A 21842-nucleotide genomic window follows, 5' to 3' on the forward strand; every position below is an offset into this window, starting at 1 on the left:
GTTTGTCTTAAGATAGTGCTGAACAACAATAAATAAAAGAAAACTGAATAGAAACTGTATATGATAATGTAATTAGTATTTCCTAGGTACAAACTGTTCAACTAAACCTTAGATAAAACACAAGACATTCATATGGTACATGACATCACTACTATCACCATGCTTTTGGATTTTAATGTAAGTATGTAGTTAATACCAAGAAACACAAATACATAACAAAATATCATGGAATTGATGTTTACAGCATCCAGTACAACACAACTAAGAAATACCTCTTAAAACAATTATGCTCCATCTTGCTCTAGAGAGTTATACAGGCAGACTCTCTATCCTTTCTATTGGTGAGCATCTCATTTGCAGTTTTTACTACAGACATGTATACACAAAAGGTAAATAAACATTTACATCTTAGCATCCAAATCTCTAATAGTCCCGATTAACATACTACTTGTCTCTGGGTGTATTTCAGAGGCAGCCCTCCTTCAGCTAAATTCTACTTGGTGTGACTTACTCTCTCCTAAGCATTGGTCAATCCTTTATGTCACCAATTCTCCTCTTCTACATTGTGACTGAGTAGTGGAGTACTACACAGTACTTGAGATCCCAATTACAACTTCCACAAATTAACTTTAAATGGATCTTACACCTAAATGTCAAATGCTAAGTGAAGAACTTCTAGAAAATCCTTGAAACTAGGCCTCTCTGAGTTTGGCAACCTGCCTAGGCTTTGGGAGTTTTCTCTAAGGCCCTGATGTATAGAGCAACAACAGAGCTCTGTCTCTAATCTCGGGGTACGCTTGGGAGAGCTGGTAAAGATGTGGGGTCAGGGCCTTTGGAAAAGGGTTGTTTCCGATCCTTAGAACCCAAGACTTTTCATAGAAGTGTTAAAACTGTGGTTATCAGTTCCAACTCCACTGTGGACTTTGTTTATAATGTTCTTGGTTTACCCAAATGTTCATCTTCTTCAACATTGTCTGATTAGCCTCCTTCTGAATTTGTATGCTTCCTTGTAAAACCGAATCCATTGATTTACATTAGCAAGAGACTTGCTGTTGAATTTGAAGTAAATCTCCAGCCAATCTGGAATATGTCTGTCTGTCGATTAGCAGCCAGTACTGGGAACACTGTGCTGTGTCCCTTCTGCTCACCTGGTTGACACTCACACCTCACTAGCCAATCAGAGCCTTTACCAGTCAAATGGGAGGGTTCTTCCGGGAGCCAGGCTTCCGGTTTAGCGCTTCCTGAGGAAATCACAGTCTTTCTCAGGCACTGCGCCTTGGGCTCCCTTGTGGGGAGAGAGTTTGTCAGCTAGGCAGCTGCACCATGGTGAGTGAGTGGTTGCTCTCCACAGATGGGGGAAGTGGTGGGCCAAGGCCAATGTCTCCAGGTGGGGAGTAGTGGTCCTCCTTGGTGAGCCTGGCTGCTCTTGCCACGTGTGGAGGAGTGGCTGGGCTTGGTGCATGGGGCTGCGCTCCCCAGGTGCGGAGGAGTGACTGGGCTTGGTGGGTGAGGGGCCGCTGTCCTCAAACTAGGTGGAGCAGCCTGTTGAGTCTTGTGGCCGATGTGACGCTCCTTCTCCTGGCTGGGTGGGAGCCAGCGGACAAACACAGAGTTTAGTGTGTTCCTGCCTCATCCTAAGTAGTCCTAAGTGATCCTTGTAACTCCCCGTGGCAGTCTCTGAATAACTTCACTGCCTGGGCTGTGTCTGCACAGAGCAGAGCATTGGGAGCCACAAATTGTGGTGCCTGTAGTGCTTATGTTGTCGCATGTGGAGAGATATGACCAAATTTGCCAAACTCGAAGACTCCTGGTCTCTCCAGTATCTTCAGAAGTTCTGCATTTTTAGCATTTAGGTTTAGGATCCATCTGTAGTTAATTTTGTGGAACTCAAAAATGGTTTTTCCTGTGTAGAGTAGCACTCCACTGCTAAACTGTGAAGTAGGATTGCATAATTGATAATAGAATTAATGGTTTAAGGATTTGCCAGTTCTTAGGAGACATTAAGAAGCACAGAGTAGAATTTAAGTGAGGGAGGGCTGCATCCCAAATTCCCTAAAGATAAGTAGTATGCTAACCATGCCTGTTAGAGATTAATATCATGAGATATAAACGTTTGTTCACCAGGATTAATAATCCATTAAGGTACATTCCTATAACAAATGAGCCAACCATGATTTACAACCAGCCAAAAGACCCACTCTCCCATCAAAGACCTCTAACATGCTGCCCACGAGGCAATTACAGGGTCACAACCTGTGTGCCATGAAAGGATAATAATTCTAGAACAGCGGCATTTTTCGGTTTTTAGAAACGCAGTTTACAGTCAATGTCCCCTATACTGATTGAGGTGGATTTGAATCCTGTCTGTAGCCCCACAGGGCATTACCTTTGCTATCCTCTTTACTAACTGTCATAAATTTTTGGATTACAAGTTCTAAAATTACCAGTTTGAGTCATATCTTGTTGCGTCCATTGCAATAACAATAAAAGGATTTGCATGAAGCATGGCTTCTCCCTCCAGACTAGAAGAGTAGGAACAGTATACTGTGTATATTGGAAGGGGGAAAAATACTGGACAATGACTTGATCACAGAATGAAGTTTAAGGGAGTGAGCTTCATGGGTATCCATTACATAGAAGGACCTGATTGGGCACAGTGTGTGACTTTCTGTGTAGTTTCCCATCATACATTAATTCCTTGCATGTGAATGTGAAGACAGACACCAATGGGTGTACAATTTAGGGAGGATAGCTTGAACTACTACATATTCAGTTTCCAGTTAGTGAACACTCCCATGCAGATATGTTCAATCCTGGTTGACACAGTTAAGTCAGCTCAGATGCTTGAAACACAGGCCATTGGCTGTAACTCCATACATCAGCTTACAGCACTCAGCAGCTATCATTTTACATGGGACAAAGTCATGTTTTCTCTTACTAATGGCATTCTCCCTACCAGGGAAGTGCCTACTCTGTTTCAAAGTCAGTATAACTAAGTGTTCAATTATTTTTTTTATCATTTTAAGAAGTTAATTATTGGTTATCATATTTTAGATTTCATTTTCTTCAAAGGCATTACTTCTATAATCTCTTTGTTTCTATTTTCTAATGTTTCCCAGGTTTTGAATTTCATTCCATTTTAAGTGCTGTTTATTTATTCATTTTTTTATTTATATCATTTTAGAGCAGTGATTCTCAACCTGGTGGGTCATGACTCATTTTGGGGGATCAAATGAACCTATCATAGGACAGGCCTAAGACCATCAGAAAGTACAGATATTTATAATTCATAACTTGCATAAACATATTTATGAAGTAGTAGGGTAAATAGTTTTATAGGTTGGGAGATCACTACATCATGAGTAACTGAATAGAGTCACAGCACTAGGAAGATTGAGAACAACTGGTTTAGAATAATGTCTCCTGTAGCTCAGGCTTGCATCATACTATGTAACTGAGAACTACTTTGAACACCTAATCCTGCTTTTGCTACTTACTGCTGCAAAAACAGTCCAGCAACTCCTACCATGCTGGACCTTGACTGGTCTGTGTGAAGGAGAAATAGATCAGTGAATGAGTATCCTTTAACTTCTCTAGATTTTATTATGAATTTACAAGTGAAGTGGGACCTGTGTAAGAATTGAGTTCACTGACCAATTGCAAAGCCAGTGGAGTCACATCAGAAAAAGGGATGACCAAGAAAGATGGTAAAAGCTTTTCTGCTCTGACAATAGTTGACATTAGCCGTGAGTAGTGAGGTAATTAATTTTAGATGTTCCATAAATGTTCTGTCTGGCCATTTCATGGGTTCATAGACCATGCATTCACGAATCTCTATAAAGAACTGAACTTATCATTAAGCCAAATTACTGTAGTTACAGTAGTTAAAGTAAAATAGAAGAGCTGGATAAAATGGTGTGGCCTTGTCTACCATGATTTATTTTCCAGGTTTACGATGCATACTCTGAGGATGATGATATGACTAGTGCTTGGTGTACTCTAATACAAATCTTTTGTCTCTGGAGCACATGACCATAAAGCCTGTTTCAACTTTTGAACAGAATTTTTCAGGATTATAAATACATTGTTTCCACTATCTCTTTCCTGCCTCTAAGCCCTGCCATAGACCCTTCATTGTGTTCTAATTCATGACTTCTTTTTGTTTAACAACAATTACTGTTTGAATGTGATCTGTGTTTGGTTGCAGGACCTCCCTGCTATGTAGTAAAGGGTTGGCTACACTGGAGCAGGTTGGCTGAGCTGTCAGAGCTGCTTGGACAGGAATGAACCATGAGCCAGACAGGTTTCTTTTGTTCTTTGTGTTTACCTGTTTAGTGGCCCTTGGCCTTTGACCTTTGTTGAGTGTGGGGAGGCTCTGCCATCCTGGCATGGGAGACTATGAGCTTGTGATATGTTGCCTTGTGCTATGTAATTGAGAATTTCTTTAAACACCTAATCCTGCCTCTGCTGCCCAGTGCTGGGTAGATAGCCCTACAACTTCTTCAGGACTGGGCTTTGACTGGTCAGTAAAAAGGAAATATAAACCAGCTAATGAGTGACCTCCAGTCTCTCTGACTTTTAGTGTGTGATTATAGATGAAGAGGGATCTGTGCAAGAATTGAGTGCATAGACAGAACTTGAAGTTGTTAGAGTCACAGTGCAGAAGGGGAGAGACAGGATAGTGGTTGAGAACTTTCCTACTTCAACAGTAGCTGAGATTAGCTATGTGGAACTAGGTAATCAATTTTATATGCTCCATAAATGTCCTGATGGTCATTTCCTGGTGTCCACATACCAGGCAATCAATAATCTGGACTGACCTTATTATGAAACCAAATTGTTATAGTTACAACAGTAACCAAAATAGATCAGAGTGAAATGTTGTGGCACTGTCTAAAAGGACTGTTATTTTTACTGGTTTTAGATATATACCATAAGGTAAAAGGTTTGAGATACCTTTGATGTGCTCTAATACAAATCCCTAGTTTCTGGAACACATGGCCATAAATTCTGTTTTAACATTTCAAAATAATTTCCTGAGAGTATAACTATATCATATCCACATTCTCTTTTCTGTGATCAAGCCCTACCATGACCCCTCAGTGTCTTCTAATTCATGGCCTGCTTTTCTTTAACAACAGTTGTGAATGTGATCTGTGTTTGGCTGTAGGATTTCCTAGGTATGAGACGATGGGTTGGCTGCACATGGAGTGTGTAATGGGAAGTGCATACAAACGACCCTGTGCTTTGGATGAGGAACAGGATATGCTCTCAGATATACTAACTTTCTAGACTAGGGCCCTATGCACTGGACTGGAAGGGCAGAGCAGAAACTTCTGTGATATCTGAGTAATTTGATCTTTGTTCACCCAGTAGGGGAACTGATAATATTCTGATGCCCAGCTGGGTGGCATTAGCCAGTGAGGGACTCTGCGAAAGCTTAGCAAGCAGGAACAATACTGGTAGGTAGCTTACAGGTGGTTCTTTCCAGGATTCTTCTCTGCTTCTGTTGTAATGAGTTGTAAGGAAGACCACAAGCTATGCCATGGTGAGTGCAGGGTGTTCAGAGATGATCTGTTGAGCTGTCATTTCTGCTGGGATTTGTATGGACCATGAGCCAGGCTATGGTTCTGTTTTTTTATGTATTGACCTGGCCAGTGGTTCTTGTCCTCTGAGTCTCCCAGTATATGGATTTCTTGGGAAGAGAAATAATTTAGCTCTAGTATGGTAGGATATTATGCTTGTAATATTATTGTCTAGTGTACACATAGGGGAATGCTTTTGGTGTGCAGTGAGAAGACAGATTGGAAAACTGATGGTGGGGTTTCTAGAATTTCTGAATATTGTATTTCACTTTCAAGTTTATAATATAAATGTTTCAAATAGTTTAATAGTTGGTAGAACTATGGTGGTGTTGATTGTATTTTTGCAACACACAATTAGAATGTTTCTAACTTTCTGCTATCATCAGGCACAATGATATGATTCAGTGCTGTTTAGTTCCAGGTGACAAAAGAGCTACCAAGTTTTCTCAGGTGTGCATGGTGTTGGGCAGGTAGATATGGCATAATCTATATCTTGTGCTATAATCCTTGTGACAGGAAGCAGATATTAAATTCTATTTTTCTAAATATTTTTCTATATATTTATCTTAAATATTGCTCACAGTCTTAATAGTTATAGCTTTGTTGTAAGGTGTTTTTTTTTTTTTTTTTTTGGGTTTCTCTGTCTTTGAACTCACAGAGATCTGCCTGTGTTTGCCTCCCAAGTGCTGGGACTAAAGATGTACATTACCACTTTCCAGCAAGAAGTCATATTATGTCAATCTGTGTACTATTTTTCCATAATCTCATTGATCATTCTGGGTGTTTCCACTATGAATGTCACTTTGTAATCAAATTTTCTGTTATAAATTGTTGGAAATTGTCATTGAATTGTATTCATTTTATGCTGCAAATTTACTATACACAGAATCTTAGTTTTGAGGCATCATTTTCTCAGGAATTATTTGCTTCTTTATTTACTTAGGGTTTGTTATTCTTTTTGCTCTTAATCTGTGAAAGACTTTTGGTTTATTGGCTAAAATGTCTTTACAGGTTGTTCCTCATATATTCTGATTTCAGATACCAACACTCCAGTTGAGAGACTCATAAATATCTACTGTTCCAGATCCTGCATACATATATAGAACATTCATTCTCATGTGAAAACATTTGCAAAAAATAGCAGTAAACTTGTTTTCGAAAGTGCTTGTGGCTGGGTGGTGGTGGCACACTCTTTTAATACTAGCACTCAGGAGGCAGAGGCAGCAGGATCTCTGTGAGTTCAAGGCAAGTCTGGTCTACAAGAGTTATTTCCATGATAGGCTCCAAAGCTACAGAGAAACCCTGTCTCGAAAAACCAAATAAAAAAAAAGTGCTTGTGATTTATAAAACAATTATAAACTGAGTTGCTTTAGGTATATACCAATTCTTTAATAGTCTGTTATCTTGTATTATGTTTTAAAATATTTTCATTTCCTTACTTTGAAGCAGACTTATTGGCCATCATAAATCAAAGTGAAGATTCCAAGAATAAGAATATAAGAGTGTAGGTTCCAGAAATAGAATTGTAGAAGTAACAAAATATAAAGTTGTAAGCCTAGGAGAATGAGAACAGACTGTCAGCAGCGTTCTCTGCAGCTTAAGGTGATGTGGGATTTCCCTCTGTGTGCTGTGAATACCATTGGTGAATAAATAAACTTCCTTGATTTGCTGATAGGACAGAACTTAGGTAGGCAGGGAAAATTAAACTGAATGTTGGGTGAAAGAAAGGCAGAGTCAGGAGAAGCCATAGACCTTTGCTGGATACAGACATGCTGAAATTTTGCTGGTAGTTCAGGACCTCATGGTGATGCACAGAATAATGGAGACAGGCTAAATTAAGATGTAAGAGTTAGCTAATAACAAGCTAGAGCTAATGGGCCAAGCAGTTATTTAAATAATATAGTTTCTTTGTTATTATTTCAGATCTGAACTGCTGAGCAGCTTAAAACCAACAAGTGGCCTTCTTACAACATTAAGGATTAGTGGATTAGTTTGATTTACAACTGATAGCTCCTCTGCCTTAAAGCCTGAAGCATCCCTCTGCAAACTGAGAGTCCCTCTTCAAACTGAGGGTCAGCTTTTAGATAACCCCTGACCACTCATGACTAACTACTATCATGAGCTGGGTTAACTTTTAAATGATGTGATGCACATGACTTTTTTGTTTTGCATTCTCTCATATGCTTTCCTGATATGCAAAACTGTCGGTATCAAGGGATTGCAGAACTTCAATAAACACCATCAGAAAGTGGCAGAGAGAAACATAGGCTAAATGCAAACCCAAGTTTAACTGAAAAACCCTGTTATGGAAATTGTAACAACAAACAAAGCAATTTGTACCTGAGCTTTACTTCGAGATTATAAAAATTCTTTTTTTTCCATGCATAATGCTTGCTTCTTGCTATAAAAAGGCTATTTTGGAAATCGCCCATTGCCACAGATCTAGAAATCCAATCTCTGGCTGTGGTCACATACAACTGGTAAGCTTTGTGTGCCCCATGCAGTGTTTTTTTCCTTCCTTTTTCTGGAATAAAGTTTGCTTCTGGTTTAGTAGATTTTAGTGGTCTGCCCGCTTCTCAATAATTGCACGACACCTGGACCCAACAATAGTAAGCAAAATGCTGTCTAAGTGACCCTAACAGACATCCTATTCTTTATCACAATAGAATGATATCCTTTTAGTAGTCACAATATTTTCTACAAAGTTAAAACCTCAGAAAGCTTCAAGTGAATCTCTCCAATTATGGTGGAACACCCTCCTCACACAACACATTCTCTATTATTAGCAAAGGAAAGAATGGGGTGTACTGGATGAGTTATGGTCAGTGATTTCCTGTAGTTTGATTTTGATTAGAGTCTTATAATTTCTGTTTAAGAGATTATAATCTATATTGGTAGCTATGTTTTTATGTCTCATTTTTTTTAGTGGTGCAATCTATATTGTTAGTTTTATTATCATCTGATTATATTGTTCCTCTGGAAAAAGATCAGCCTTCAACAATTTTGTATCTAGAAAATTTCTTGTTAAAAGTTCCTTGTGTTTTAGTTGGTTTGAGAAGTTTCTGTGGAGAGTCAGTTTTAGTTTTTTTATTTATTGTTCTTTGAGGCTTGCCTCTTTCCATTCCCTGGCATATCTGTGTTTTCCAGTTCTTGCTATCTTCATGTTTGGGTTTTTGCTGTTTAAGTGATTGGATGCGATTAATACATTGACTTTGGATCTTTAAAACCTCCTTGTACTGCTCTTCAGTATCAAGAGGGAGGGGGAATGGAGTGGAGGGAGGAGAAGAGGAGTGGGGATAGGGAAAGGGGAGTGGAGGGAGTGGCAATATTTGGGAGGAGGGGGAGGGAAATGGGAAACGGGGACAGGTGGAAATTTTAATTAAAAAAGAATAAAAATAAAAAAAATAAAACCTCCTTGTATATTATTGTCTTTTTCCTAATTCATCTCAGCTGTCAACATGACATTGCCTAGGGTTGTCTGAAGGAGCATTAGTTGAGGGTGTGCTTAGATGATAACATCTAATTGTTGCATCTGAGAGAGATTGTACTGATTTCAACTGATGTTGGAAGGCTCTTCTACTGAGTTGGCAATATCTCTAAGCAAGTGGACCTGCAGAAGAGAACTAGCTTAGCATGATTCCATGACAAAACAAGATAGAAAGCTAGGAAGCAATGTTTCCCCATGTTTTGTCTTCATTTATTAGCTTGAGTATCTATCCTAAGCTTGCACAAGGATGGACTGTGATCTAGGAATATCAACCAGATAAACCTCATTACCTGAGTTGCTTTTTCATTTGGTCTGTTTTAGAGAAGGTTCCATGAGGTGCTGAGAAGAAGGTATATTCTTTTGAGTTTAGGTGTAATGTTCTGTACATGTTTGTTAAGTCCATTTTATTCATGACATCTGTTGGTTTCCTTATTTCTCTGTTAAGTTTTTGTCTAGTGGACCTGTCCATTGTGGATAGTGGAGTGTAGAAGTCTCCTACTATTAGCGTGTGGATTTTGATGTATGTTTTAAGCTTTAGTAGTGTTTCTTTTACATATGTGATTGCTCTTGTTTTAGGGGCATAGATGTTAAGGATTGAGACTTCATCTTGATGAATTGTTCCTGTTATGAGTATAAAGTGTCCTTCTCCATCTTCTGATTTATTTTAGTTTGAAATTTAATGTTAGATATTAGGATAGCTACACCTGCTTGTTTCTTAGGTGCATTTGATCAGAAAACCTTTTCCCAATCTTTTACTCTGAGGTAATGTCTGTCTTTGAGGTTGAGGTGTGTTTCTTGTATACAACAGAAAGCTGCATATTGTTTTTCTATCCATTCTATTAGCCTGTGTCTTTTTATAGGTGAGTTGAGACCATTGATCTTAAGTTCTATTAATGACCAGTGATTGTTAATTCCTGTTCTTTTTCAGTGGGAGTGGTTGTGCATTTCCCTTTTTGGGTTTTGCTGATGTGAGGTTATCTGTTGTTTGAGTTTTTGTGGGTGAAGTTAGTTTCTTTGGATTGTGGTTTTCCTTTTAGTACTTTCTGTAAGGCTGGGTTTTTGGATATATATTGTGTAAATCTGGTTTTGTCATGAAATATCTTGATGGAGGAGGGTAATCTTTCTATCTGTTGCTTTCATTGGTTAATTAATAAAAAAACTGCTTGGCCTCTTATAGGGTAGAATTTAGATAGGCAGAGTAAACAGAACAGAATGCTGGGAGAAAGATGCCGAGTCAGTGAGTCGCCATGATTCTCTCACTCCAGACAGACGCAGGTTAAGATCTTTCCTGGTAAGCCACACCTCGTGGGTCTACACAGATATTATAAATGGGTTAGATCAATATGTAAGAGCTAGCCAATAAGAGGTTATAACTAATGGACCAAGCAGTGTTTAAAAGAATACAGTTTCCGTGTAATTATTTCGGGTAAAGCCGTGCGGGCGGCTGGGCACCAGGAACGCAGCCCACAGCTCTTATTACTACAATATCTTCTTTCCTCCATTGATGGTGATTGAAAGGTTTGCTGGGTATAGATACCTGTGCTTGCATTTGTGGTCTCTTAGTGTCTGCAGCACATCTGACCAGGGCCTTCTGGCTTTTTTGGTTTCCATTGAGAAGTTGGGTGTCAGATGAACCCTAGGTTGAGTTTTAAATTCCTGTGAAGGAGAGAAAAGGAACTTGCAGGCATGAAGTCTGACTTATCTGAATGGAATCATATTGTTTTTCCCTGATGCCTACAAAATCTCTAGTTAGGAGTTTTGGATGGTGGTGACCAGATGACATCCAGGTTGTGGGGAGATCCTGAGACTTGAACTGAAGTAAGTCTAAGCTACTCAGACATTTACAAAGAGCTGTGGAGTTCGAAAGAAGCTTTGCAAAAGTTCAAAGATCAAATGCCAAATAGCAAGGCATAGGGTGGACTTAAGTAAGTTGGAACCATCTGTACCCTGTATCCACTCTACTATGGTGGTAGATCTTTCACTATTTTCATTTTTGGCAACTCAAGTAACTGTCAGTGACAGTATCCTACAGCCCCCATTTTGCTGTCTCCATGGCAGCATAAAGCTCTTTAGTCTCCACCCCATCAATCTCCATTACTTGTCTGCCTGGTATGATTAAGGATAATCTAAGATACATTTAAATTTCTCCCTTTGGCTAACAACTAGTTAAATAATAGACACTATGAAATTTGACTTTCCCTGGGAATTTCACTGTGGAAAAAGACTGACTTCTCCAGGTGAGACCGTGTCTACTGAAGAAACATTTACTCCTTATCTGACCACCTTACAGGAGAGACAGGAGCTGAGGTTTGGGGAGGGTTTTAGAGATGGGAAAGCTTTCATTATATGACTTAGGTGTATTAACTTAGTTGTGTATATCCCTTGCCATCTATCTAAACCTGTTAGGACCTCAAGGATAAATTAATCACCTTATATCTTCATCACTGTTCCAAATTAGTCATACCAAAAATATCATGTTTATTACTTTTATTAATAATTTGGTTTTTTCTTTTTTTATCTTAAAGAATAGCCTCATTATAAATCTCTGGCTGTTCTGGAACTTACTGTATAGACTAGGATCTTGTAGAAAATCAGCGTGATTTGCCCACCTTATCTTCAATGTACCTGAATTATAGTTGGGCACATCACAGACAACTAAATTAATACATTTTTGTTGTCCAAGACAGGGTTTCTTTGTGTAGCTTTGCTGTCCTGAAACTAGCTTTGTAGACCAGGCTGTCCTTGAGTTTATAGAGACCTGCCTTTCTCACAATTATGTAGTTTAGAATTGTTTTGAACACCCAATCCTGCTTCTGTAGCTCAGTGCTGGAAAGGAAGTCTTGCAGCTGCAATCAAGGCTGGGCCTTAATTGGTCAGTGAGAAGGAAAATAGATGAGTGTCCTCCAACTAATCTGTATTTTACTGTGAACTTGCAAATGAAGAGGGACTCGTATAAGAATTGAGTTCACTGACAAACTGTAAATCAGGTATAGTTCCAGCACAGAGAGGTATGGGCAAGAAGGAACATGAAAGCATTCCCCCTTAGACCATAGCTCACATAAGAAGTAGGTAGTGAGTCAATCAATTTTTGATGATTGCTAAATGTTCTGACTGGCCATTTCTTGCTTCCACAGAGTAAGGAATCAAGAACCGGGATAAAGAACCGAACTTATGAAACCAAATTACAGTAGTTGTACTAGTCTGACTAAAATAGAACTGGATAAAATGGTGTTCCCGTTCCTAAAAGAACTGTTATTTTACATATTTAAGATGTACAGTCTGAGATAAAATGTGTTACTAATCCTTGGTGTGCTCTAATATAAATCACTAAACTTTGGAGCACATGACCATAAACCTGTTTCAGCTTTTTAGATTAATTTTTGTGGATTATAATTACATCATTTACATCATCACCTTCTTGCCTCTAAGACTTTCTAGAAATTATAAAAATCATTAATTTTGCTTTATCAAGAGTTGCTGTTTTAATGTGACTTAGGTTTGGCTTCAGAATATCTGAGCTATAAGGGAAAGGGTTGATTACACTGGTCACTAACTCTGTAATGGGCTAGGGGTGGGGCCTTTGTAGGGGTGGGGCGTTGCCAGGGCCGGGGAGGGGCCCGAGTGACCGAGAACTCGGGGTCAGCGGACCCTTAGGGGTACTGGGGGGGGGGGTTAGGGTTAGGGCGTGGCTGGGGTTGGGGCGTGGCTGGGGGGGGCGTCGCTAGGGTTGTGCGGCGCCGGGGGTGGGGCGTTGCCAGGGTCGGGGAGGGGCCGCGGTGACCTGGCACGCGGGGACTCGGGGTTGCTGGGGGGCCAGGGGTGGGGCGTGGGGTCCCCGCGGGGCGTGTCCGGGCCCGTGGACACTCCTCCCAGTGGTGGGGGGGCTGCCCCGCTGCTCCCCGGCCCCCCCCTTCCCCCGGGGCTCCAGCACTCGGTTCCCGGTCAGGGACTACGTCTCCCATGATTCCCCGCGGCGGCCATTTTGCCTGTAGTCCCGGACCGTTCCGGGACGGACTCGGTCTCCCAGGATCCCCGGGCTGGAAGCCCGGGCTCCTTTTTTCCTTCCTGCCTGTCCGCCGCTCCCGCCACGCTGGGAGCCGGCGCGCGGGAGCAGCAGAGAAAGGAGAATAAAGAAGGAAAAAGAAGAAAACCTGCCGCTTTTCGCCCCCGCCGCCTGCAGCCGCCGCCGCCGCCGCCGCTTGTGGAGCCGCTATCGCCGCGGGGGAATCCGAGGTGCCTGTTCGGAGCGGGGGAGAGGGGAAGGGGGTGGAGCTCCGGGGCTGCTTCCCGCCGGTTCCCGGCATCGGAACCGGGGCGACCGGGGCTCCCGGGCCGGCGCGGGGGTGTGTGTGGGGCTTGGGGGGGAGGGAGCGAGACTGCCGCGCGGCTTCCCTCCAGCGGTGGTGGCGGCGGGAGCGGGAGCAGCCAGCAGCCCAGGTCTAGACAGACGTCCACGGTGTCCGGCCCCCCCTTCCCCCACCCGGGCGGACACAGGACACTCGGAAGGCCCCAGAGTCCGCCAGGCCCCTCTGCCCGGCCCAGACGGGACCCCACGTCTCCCCTGTGCCCTCTGTAGGCCCCTGGTAGTATTATGGTGGTAGTATTATGGTGATGTTTATTGTCTTTTAGCAATACATAATTAGAATGCTTCTAACTTTCTGCTATCATCAGCCACAATGACATGATTCAGTGCTGTTTAGTTCCAGTAGACAAAAGCCGCTACCAAGGTTTCTCAGGTGTGCATGGTGTTGGTGAGGTAGATAGGGCAGAATCTATATCTTGTGCTATAGTCCTTGTGACAGGAAGCATAATTAATTATTCCATTTTCTAAATATTTTTATAAATATTCATCCTAAATATTATAAATATCCTAAATAATTTTATAAATATTTATCCTTAACATTTATCCCGTTCTTGATTGTTATACCTTTGTTGTAAGTTTTTTTTTGGTTTGAGTTTTGGGTTTCTCTGGCTTTGAACTCACAGAGATCTCCCTGTGTCTGCCTCCTAAGTGCTGGGATTAAAGATGCGGAGTACCACTTTGATGTGAGTTAGCCAGAAACACGCTTATGCTATTGGCCAAACAGTGGTGCGGGAGAATTGTCTGTATTCTGTCAATCATATTTTAAATAAATGCTGATTGACCAGGCATGAAGTATAGGCGGGTCAACCAGACAGGAAGTAGAGGTGGGTGATGAGGACAGGAGTATTCTGGGAACAAGGAAGCTCTTCCCATACTTCTGCCCAGACTCCTAAGAAGCAACATGTGATCTGCCCAGCTGTGAAAGGTACTGAGCCACATGGCTAACATAGATCAGAGTAATCTGTTAATATAAGCCTCAAGAGCTAATAAGTAGCCTGAGCTAATTTACCAATCAGTTTTATATTTTATGGAGATCTTTGTGTGATTTTCTTTAGGGTTTGCCAGTTGTGGGGAACCGAGCATTGAAGAAATCCCAACATGCAGGTCCCTGTCATGTTACAGAATGGCGTCTATGGTGTAAACTGCATCTACAGAAAGCTTGAGAAAGTTTGGAACGAATATAGTTAGCATATTTTCTTGGTAGCAGCAATTCCTTGTGTCTGCTTCCTAGAGGCAAGCAAGCTCTCTCATCTAAGAGAAGCTTCCCGACTCAGCTTTAGCTGCAAAACCCTGCATCTCTTTAAGAGGTCCTGCTTTGAAACACTTAAATGGTGTTGATGAAAAGCTGAACATGTGCTTTTCGGTTTTCAGCTGCAGCTGAAAAAAAGCTGTACCATTTTAAAATGCTGGCTTTCTATGCCTTCCTGCCAGGAAAGCACCTGAGTATGGTCTTTGAGCAGAATGCTGCTGCTTTCTTGCTGTCTGGAAATTTGAAACACTGTAGAGTTGTGGCAGTGAAGGCTGCTCTGGCTGGTACCTCAGCCACAAGGCTAGAATCACAGAAAGCTAAGTAATGTGCTAGATCCAGCTGTCAAAGCCACTGCTCTAATTCGCTCCATAAATCCTCATGTGGTCAGAAAAAGAGATATATACAGTAAAGAGAGATTCAAAGCTGAAGAAAACCACTAAATGGTTTATGGTGTGTTTAAAATATATGCAGGGCAAAGGTCAAAATTTTTTTTTTTTTTGGTTTTTAGACACAGGGTTTCTCTGTGGCTTTGGAGCCTGTCCTGGAACTAGCTCTGTACACCAGGCTGGTCTCGAACTCCCAGAGATCCGCCTGTCTCTGCCTCCCGAGTGCTGGGATTAAAGGCGTGCGCCACCATTTCCCGGCTCAAAGTTCTTAAAGTGGAAAAAAAAGAGTAGTTGGTTGTGGTGGTACAGACCTTTAATCCCAACGTTTTGGGAGCCAGAAGTAGATTGGCTGTGAGACTTCAGTCTCACTTGGGGCAGAGCAAGATTGACCTTTGTGACTTCAAGGTGTGGCAGGACACACCTTTAATGCCAATGCCTGGGAGGCTTGGACAGACAGGTCTCCAAGAGTTCCAGGTGAGGTAGCACACACCTTTAATCTCAGCACTGCTAAGGCAGATCTCTTTGAGTTCAAGGACAGCCACAGAGTTATTCCAGGACAAAGATACACAGAGAACCTGTCTTAATAAGTAAAAGTAAAAATAGAAGAAATACAGGTTCAGTAAAGCCACATAAAGATGGAAAATACACAGGGAATATTGTTACTAAATGTTATTATGCTCTCTTTGAATTGTTTCAATGCTGGCCGTTCATGTTACAAAACAGCATTACAAATAATATGGTTTCTTTGTCATTATTTCAGGTCTGAGCACTTGGGAACAAACAAGCATCCACCCATCCAATCCTTACAGAAGGCAAGGCACATTGCTTTGTGGAAGGTCCAAGGCCTTCTCTACTAGGTAGGATGGAACAAGGTATCCATCCAAAGAGAATAGTTTCCCAAAAAGCCAGTACAAGCAGTAGAGATAAATTCTGGTTCCACTCCCAGTGACCCATCAGTCTTCCTGAGCCATATATCACTATCAACCACATTCCAAATGATTAATTTGTACCTATGCTGGTTCCTTCCCAGTCTTACTGGTGTTGGTTAGCTCCCATTAGCTCAGTTAAACTGTTTCAGTGGGTGAGCCCATCATGGTCTTGACCTCTTTGCTCATATTCTCACTCCTTCCACTCTTCAATTGAACTTTGAAAGATCAGTACAGAGCTGTGATGTGTGTCTCTGCCTCTGCTTCCATCAGTTGCTGGATGTATTTACTTTGGTGATATTTAAGTTATTCATCATTCTGACTACAAGACAAGGCCAGCTCATGTCCCCCCTTCTCTATTGCTTAGGGTCTTATCTGGGGTCATCTTTGTGGATTCCTAGGAATTTACTAAAGTCATGTTTCTTGCTAACCTCATAATGGCTCCCTCAATCAAGATATCTCTTTCCTTGCTCTCATCTCTGACCTTCCTCTATCTCAATGATCCCATTTCCTCAAGTTCTCTTCACCCCTCCCCTTTCCCCCTTCTCTTCTCCTACCTTTCTTTTCCCCCATCCTTGTGTTCCCATTTTATTTCAGCTGATCTTTTATATTTTGAATTTCCAAGTGGATTTATATGTTTTTCTTAGGGTTCACATTGTTACTTAACTTCTATGATCATGAACTATAGGGTCAATATCCTCTTTTTATAGCTAATATCTACTTATCATTGAGTACATAATACCATATTCATCTTTTTGGGTTAGAGTTACCTGACTCAGGATGGTGTTTTCTAGTTCCATCCATTTGCATGTAGAATTTAACATATCTTTTTGTTTTACCACTGAGTAGTAATCTATGTGAATGTTCCACATTTTCTTTATCCATTCTTCAGTTGAGGGGTATTCAGTGTGTTACCAGGTTCTGACTATTACAAAAAAATGCTTCTATGAACATAGTTGAACATATATCTTTGTAGTATGATTGCACGTCTTTTTGTTATAATTCCAATAGTGGCATTTTTGGATTTTGGGGTACTTTGATTGCCAGTTTTCTGTGAAACAGCCATAGTGATTTATAAAGTGGTTGCACAAGTTTGCATTCCCAACAGTTACTTCACATCCTCTTCAGCTTATGTTATCATTGGTGTTTTTGGACTTAGCCATTCTGACATGTGCTTTTATATTTTTTAGATATCTTTCTTGTACCCCTGATCTCTCCAAGACCTTTATCATGATGTGGTATCATATTTTGTCAAATGCTCTTTCAGCATCTAATGAGTTTGTCATATGTTTTTTTCTTTCATTTTATTACATGATGTATTATATTAATAGATTTTTTTATTTTGTACCATTCTTTCATCTCTGGGATGAAGCTGACTTGAAAATGAAGCATTTTTTTGATTTTTTTTCTTCGATTCAGTCTGCTAGTATTTTCTTGATTATTTTTGGATATCTATGTTCACAAGTGAGATTATTTTTTAACTCTTTCTTGGTTTAGTCTTTGTGTGGTTTGGGGATCATGGTAACTAGTCTCATAAATAAAGATTTTGGCAATGTTCCTTCTTGTTCTATGATGGGGAACACTTTGAGGAGTATATGATATAATTCAGCATTAAAACTGTTTGTCCCTGGGATATTTTTGTTTGTGAGGCTTTTGATGATAGCTTCTATTTCCTTATAGTTTATAGGTCTATTTAAATTGTTCACCTGGTCTTGATTTATTTTTGGTATATGGTACCTAAACAGAAAAATGTCCATTTCTTTTATGTTTTCTAATTTTGTGGAGTACAGGTTTTTGTAGTATGATCTAAGAATTCTCTTAGTGTCTGTTGTTAGGTATCCCTTTTCATTTCTGATTGTGTTAATTTGGATGTTCTATCTTTTTTTTTATTAGTTTGGATAAGAGTTTATCTAGTGACCTTCCTCCACTTTTTTTAAACATTTATTTATTTGTTATGTATACAATATTCTGTCTGTGTGTATGCCTGCAGGCCAGAAGAGGGCACCAGACCCCATTACAGATACCTGTGAGCCACCATGTGGATGCTGGGAATTGAACTCAGGACCTTTGGGAGAGCAGGCAATGCTCTTAACCTCTGAGCCTTGTCTCTAGCCCCTCCACTTTCTTTATGTGCTATGAACTTTCCCCGTATCATTGCTTTCATAGTGTCCCATATGTTTGGGTACTTTGTGGCTTCATTTTTGCTTAATTTTAGGAATTCTTTAATTTCTTTTTTTATTTTTTCCTTGACCTAGGGGTGGTTCAATAGTTTACTCTTTTATTTCCATGAATTTCTATGATTTCTGATAGTATTGTTGTTTTTAAGTTCTAACTTTAAACCTTGTTGATCCACTAAGATACATAGGGTTACTCCAATTTTTTTTCCTGTGGATATTTGCTTTGCTATGCAGTATGTGGTCAGTTTCAGAGAAGGTTCTGAGGTGCTGAGAAGGTTTATTCATTTGTGTTTAGGTGAAATGTTCTGTATATGTCTGTTAACTCCTTTTCATTCATGACATCTGTTAGTTTCCTTATTTCTCTATTAATTTTTTGTCTTGTAGAACAAACTAATATTGTGGTTAGTGGAATATAGAAGTCTCCTACTATTAGTGTGTGGATTTTTGTGTATATTTTAAGCTTTCTTAATGTTTCTTTTACATATGTGAATGCTCTTGTATTTGGGGCATAAATGTTAAGGATTGAGACTCCAGTTTTATAGATTTATCTTGTTATGAATATAAACTGTCTTTCTTCATCTCTTCTGATTTATTTTATGTTAGATATTAGGATAGCTACACCTACTTTTTTCTTAGGTGCGTTTAATCGGAAAAACTTATCCTGTACTCTGATGTAATGTCTGTCTTTGAGGTTGAGGTGTGTTTCTTGTATACAACAGAAGTCTGGATCTTGTATTCCTATCCATTTTCTTAGTTTGTGTCCTTTTATAGGTGAGTTGATACCATTGATATTAAGTGCTATTAATGACCGGTGGTTGTTAATTCCTGTTCTTTTTCAGTGGGAGTTGTTGTGTGTTTCCCTTCCTTTGGTTTTGCTGATGTGAGGTTATCTGTTGCTTTAGTTTTTGTTGGTGAAGTGAGCTTACTTTGTTCGGGTTTTCCTTCTAGTACTTTCTGTAAGGCTGGGTTAACTTAGTTGTGTATATCCCTTGCCATCTATCTAAACCTGTTAGGACCTCAAGGATAAATTAATCACCTTATATCTTCATCAGTGTTCCAAATTAGTCATACCAAAAATATCATGTTTATTACTTTTATTTATAATTTTTTCTTTTTATCTTAAAAATAGCCTCATTATGAATCTCTGGCTGTCCTGGAACTCACTGTATAGACAAGAATCTTGTAGAAAATCAGCGTTATTTTCCCACCTTATCTCCAATGTACCTGAATTATAGTTGGGCACATCACAGACAAATAAATTAATACATTTTTGTTGTTTAAGACAAGGTTTCTTTGTGTAGCTTTTGCTGTCCTGAAACTAGCTTTGTAGACCAGGCTGACCTTGAGTTTATATAGACCAACTTTTCTCACACTATGTAGTTTAGAATTGTTTTGAACACTTAGTCCTGCTTCTGTTGCTCAGTGCTGGAAAGAAATTCTTGTAACCGCTGCAAGGCTGGGTCTTAAGTGGTCAGTGAGAAGGAAAATAGATGATTGTCCTTCAACTTATCTGCACTATTAGGGAAAGGGTTTATTATACTGGTCACTAATTCTGTAATGGGCTAGGGGTGGGGCGTTGGTAGAGGTGGTCGGCGCTATGGGTAGGTGGGGCGTTGCCACGGCCGGGGGTGGGGGCCGGGTGACCGGGCACTCTGGGTCAGCGGGCCCTTAGGGGGACTGGGGGGCTGTGGTTATGGCCTGGCTAGGGCTGAGGCTTGGCTAGGGGTGGGGCGTCGCTAGTGTTTGGTGGCGCCGGGGGTTGGGCGTTGCCAGGGCCGGGGAGGGGCCCTGGGGACTCGTGTTGACTGGGGTGCCGGGGGCGGGGTGTGGGGTCCCCGCGGTGCGTGTCCGGGACCGTGGACACTCCCCCGAGCCGTGCATGGACGGCCCCGCCGCTCTCCGTGGCCCCCGGGGCTCCGGGACCCGATTCCTGGTCCAGGACTACGTCTACCATGATTCCTCTCGGCGGCCATTTTTCCTGTAGTCCGGGACCAGTCTGTGACGGACTCGGTCTCCCAGGATCCCCTTAGCCCGGGGTCCGTCCGTCCTTTTTCCTTCCTTCCTTCCTTCCTCCCTCCCTCCCTCCCTCCCTCCCTCCCTCCCTCCCTCCTCCCTCCCCCCTCCCTCCTTCCTTCCCTCCTTCCTTCCCTCCTTCCTTCCCTCCTTCCTTCCTTCCTTGCTTCCTTCCTTCCTTCCTTCCTTCCTTCCTTCCTTCCTTCCGCTTTCCCGCCGCTCTTGCCACGCTGGGAGCTGGCTCCCAGCACGCGGGAGAAGCAGAGAAAGGATAAAAAAGAAGAAAAACCGCTCCCCCCCCCCCCCCCCCCCCCCGCCGCCTCCAGCCGTCGCCGCGGGTGGGGGGGGGGGAAGGAGCGCGCCGCGAGGCTTCCCGCTAGAACCGGTGCGGGCGAACAGAGGGAGCAAGGGAGTGGGGAGGGAGCGAGCCATCCGCGCGGCTTCCCTCCAGCAGTGGCGGCCGGAGGACACAGGACACTCGGGAGGCCCCCGGACTCTGGCCAGAGTCTGCCCGTCCCAGACGCTGACCCCACGTCTCCCCCGTGCCCTCCGCAGGCCCCTGACTGAACTCAGGATGCCCCCGGACCCCGGGATGCCGCGCTGGAGGCTGCAGGAAGATTCCCAGAGGGCCACATAGGGCACAGAGGGCCACAGTGCGCCCCTGTGTCCACAGACTCTGCCCAGACAGCGACCATTACTCCACCGGGGGCCTGGGCCATGCCCAGAGAGGCTTCAGGTACGTGCTGATGGTGCTGGGGTGGGGGGCAGAGCCCATGCCCACGGTGTCCTGGTCGCCCCTGTGCAGACACAGGACATTCAGGAGGCCTCCAGACTCTGCACAGACAGAGACCAGAGTCCACCAGGCCCCTCTGCCCGTCCCAGACGCTGACCCCACGTCTCCCCCGTGCCCTCCGCAGGCCCCTGACTGGACTCAGGACGACCCCGGACCCCGGGATGCTGCGCTGGAGGCTGCAGGAAGATTCCCAGAGGGCCACATAGGGCACATAGGGCCACAGTGCACCCCAGTGTCCACAGACTCTGCCCAGATAGCGACCAGGACTCCACCGGGGGCCTGGGCCGTGCCCAGAGAGGCTTCAGGTATGTACTGATGGTGCTGCTGGGGGGGGGTGCGCCAGAGCCCATGCCCACGGTGTCCTGGACGCCCGTGGGGAGAGGAAGGGGAGACTCTGCAAGCCTGGATATTATGCTTGTAATACCACAGTCCAGTGTACAAACAGAGTCATGCTCTTGGTGTGCAGTGGGAAGAGAGATTTGAAAATTGATGGTGTGGTTTCTAGAATTTTTGAATATTGCATTCACTTTCAAGTTTGTCTTATAAATGTTTCAAAGCTGGTAGTATTATGGTGATGTTTATTGTCTTTTAGCAATACATAATTATAATGCTTCTAACTTTTTGCTATCACCAGCCACAATGACATGATTCAGTGCTGTTTAGTGGAACAAAGTCATACAGTCTCTTATTAATGTCATTCTTTCTCTCAGTGAAGGGACTACTCTATTTCAAATTTAGGATAGATAAGTGTTCTATTATAAATTTTTTTATCATTTTAAAGCATCATTTATTGGTGTCATTTTTAGCATTTATTTAATTTAGATGCATTACTGGTATATTTTTCGATGTTTTCTAGTTTAAGA

This window comes from Chionomys nivalis, chromosome 4 (assembly GCF_950005125.1).
Source record: "Chionomys nivalis chromosome 4, mChiNiv1.1, whole genome shotgun sequence".
NCBI classification, from domain to species: Eukaryota; Metazoa; Chordata; class Mammalia; order Rodentia; family Cricetidae; genus Chionomys; species Chionomys nivalis.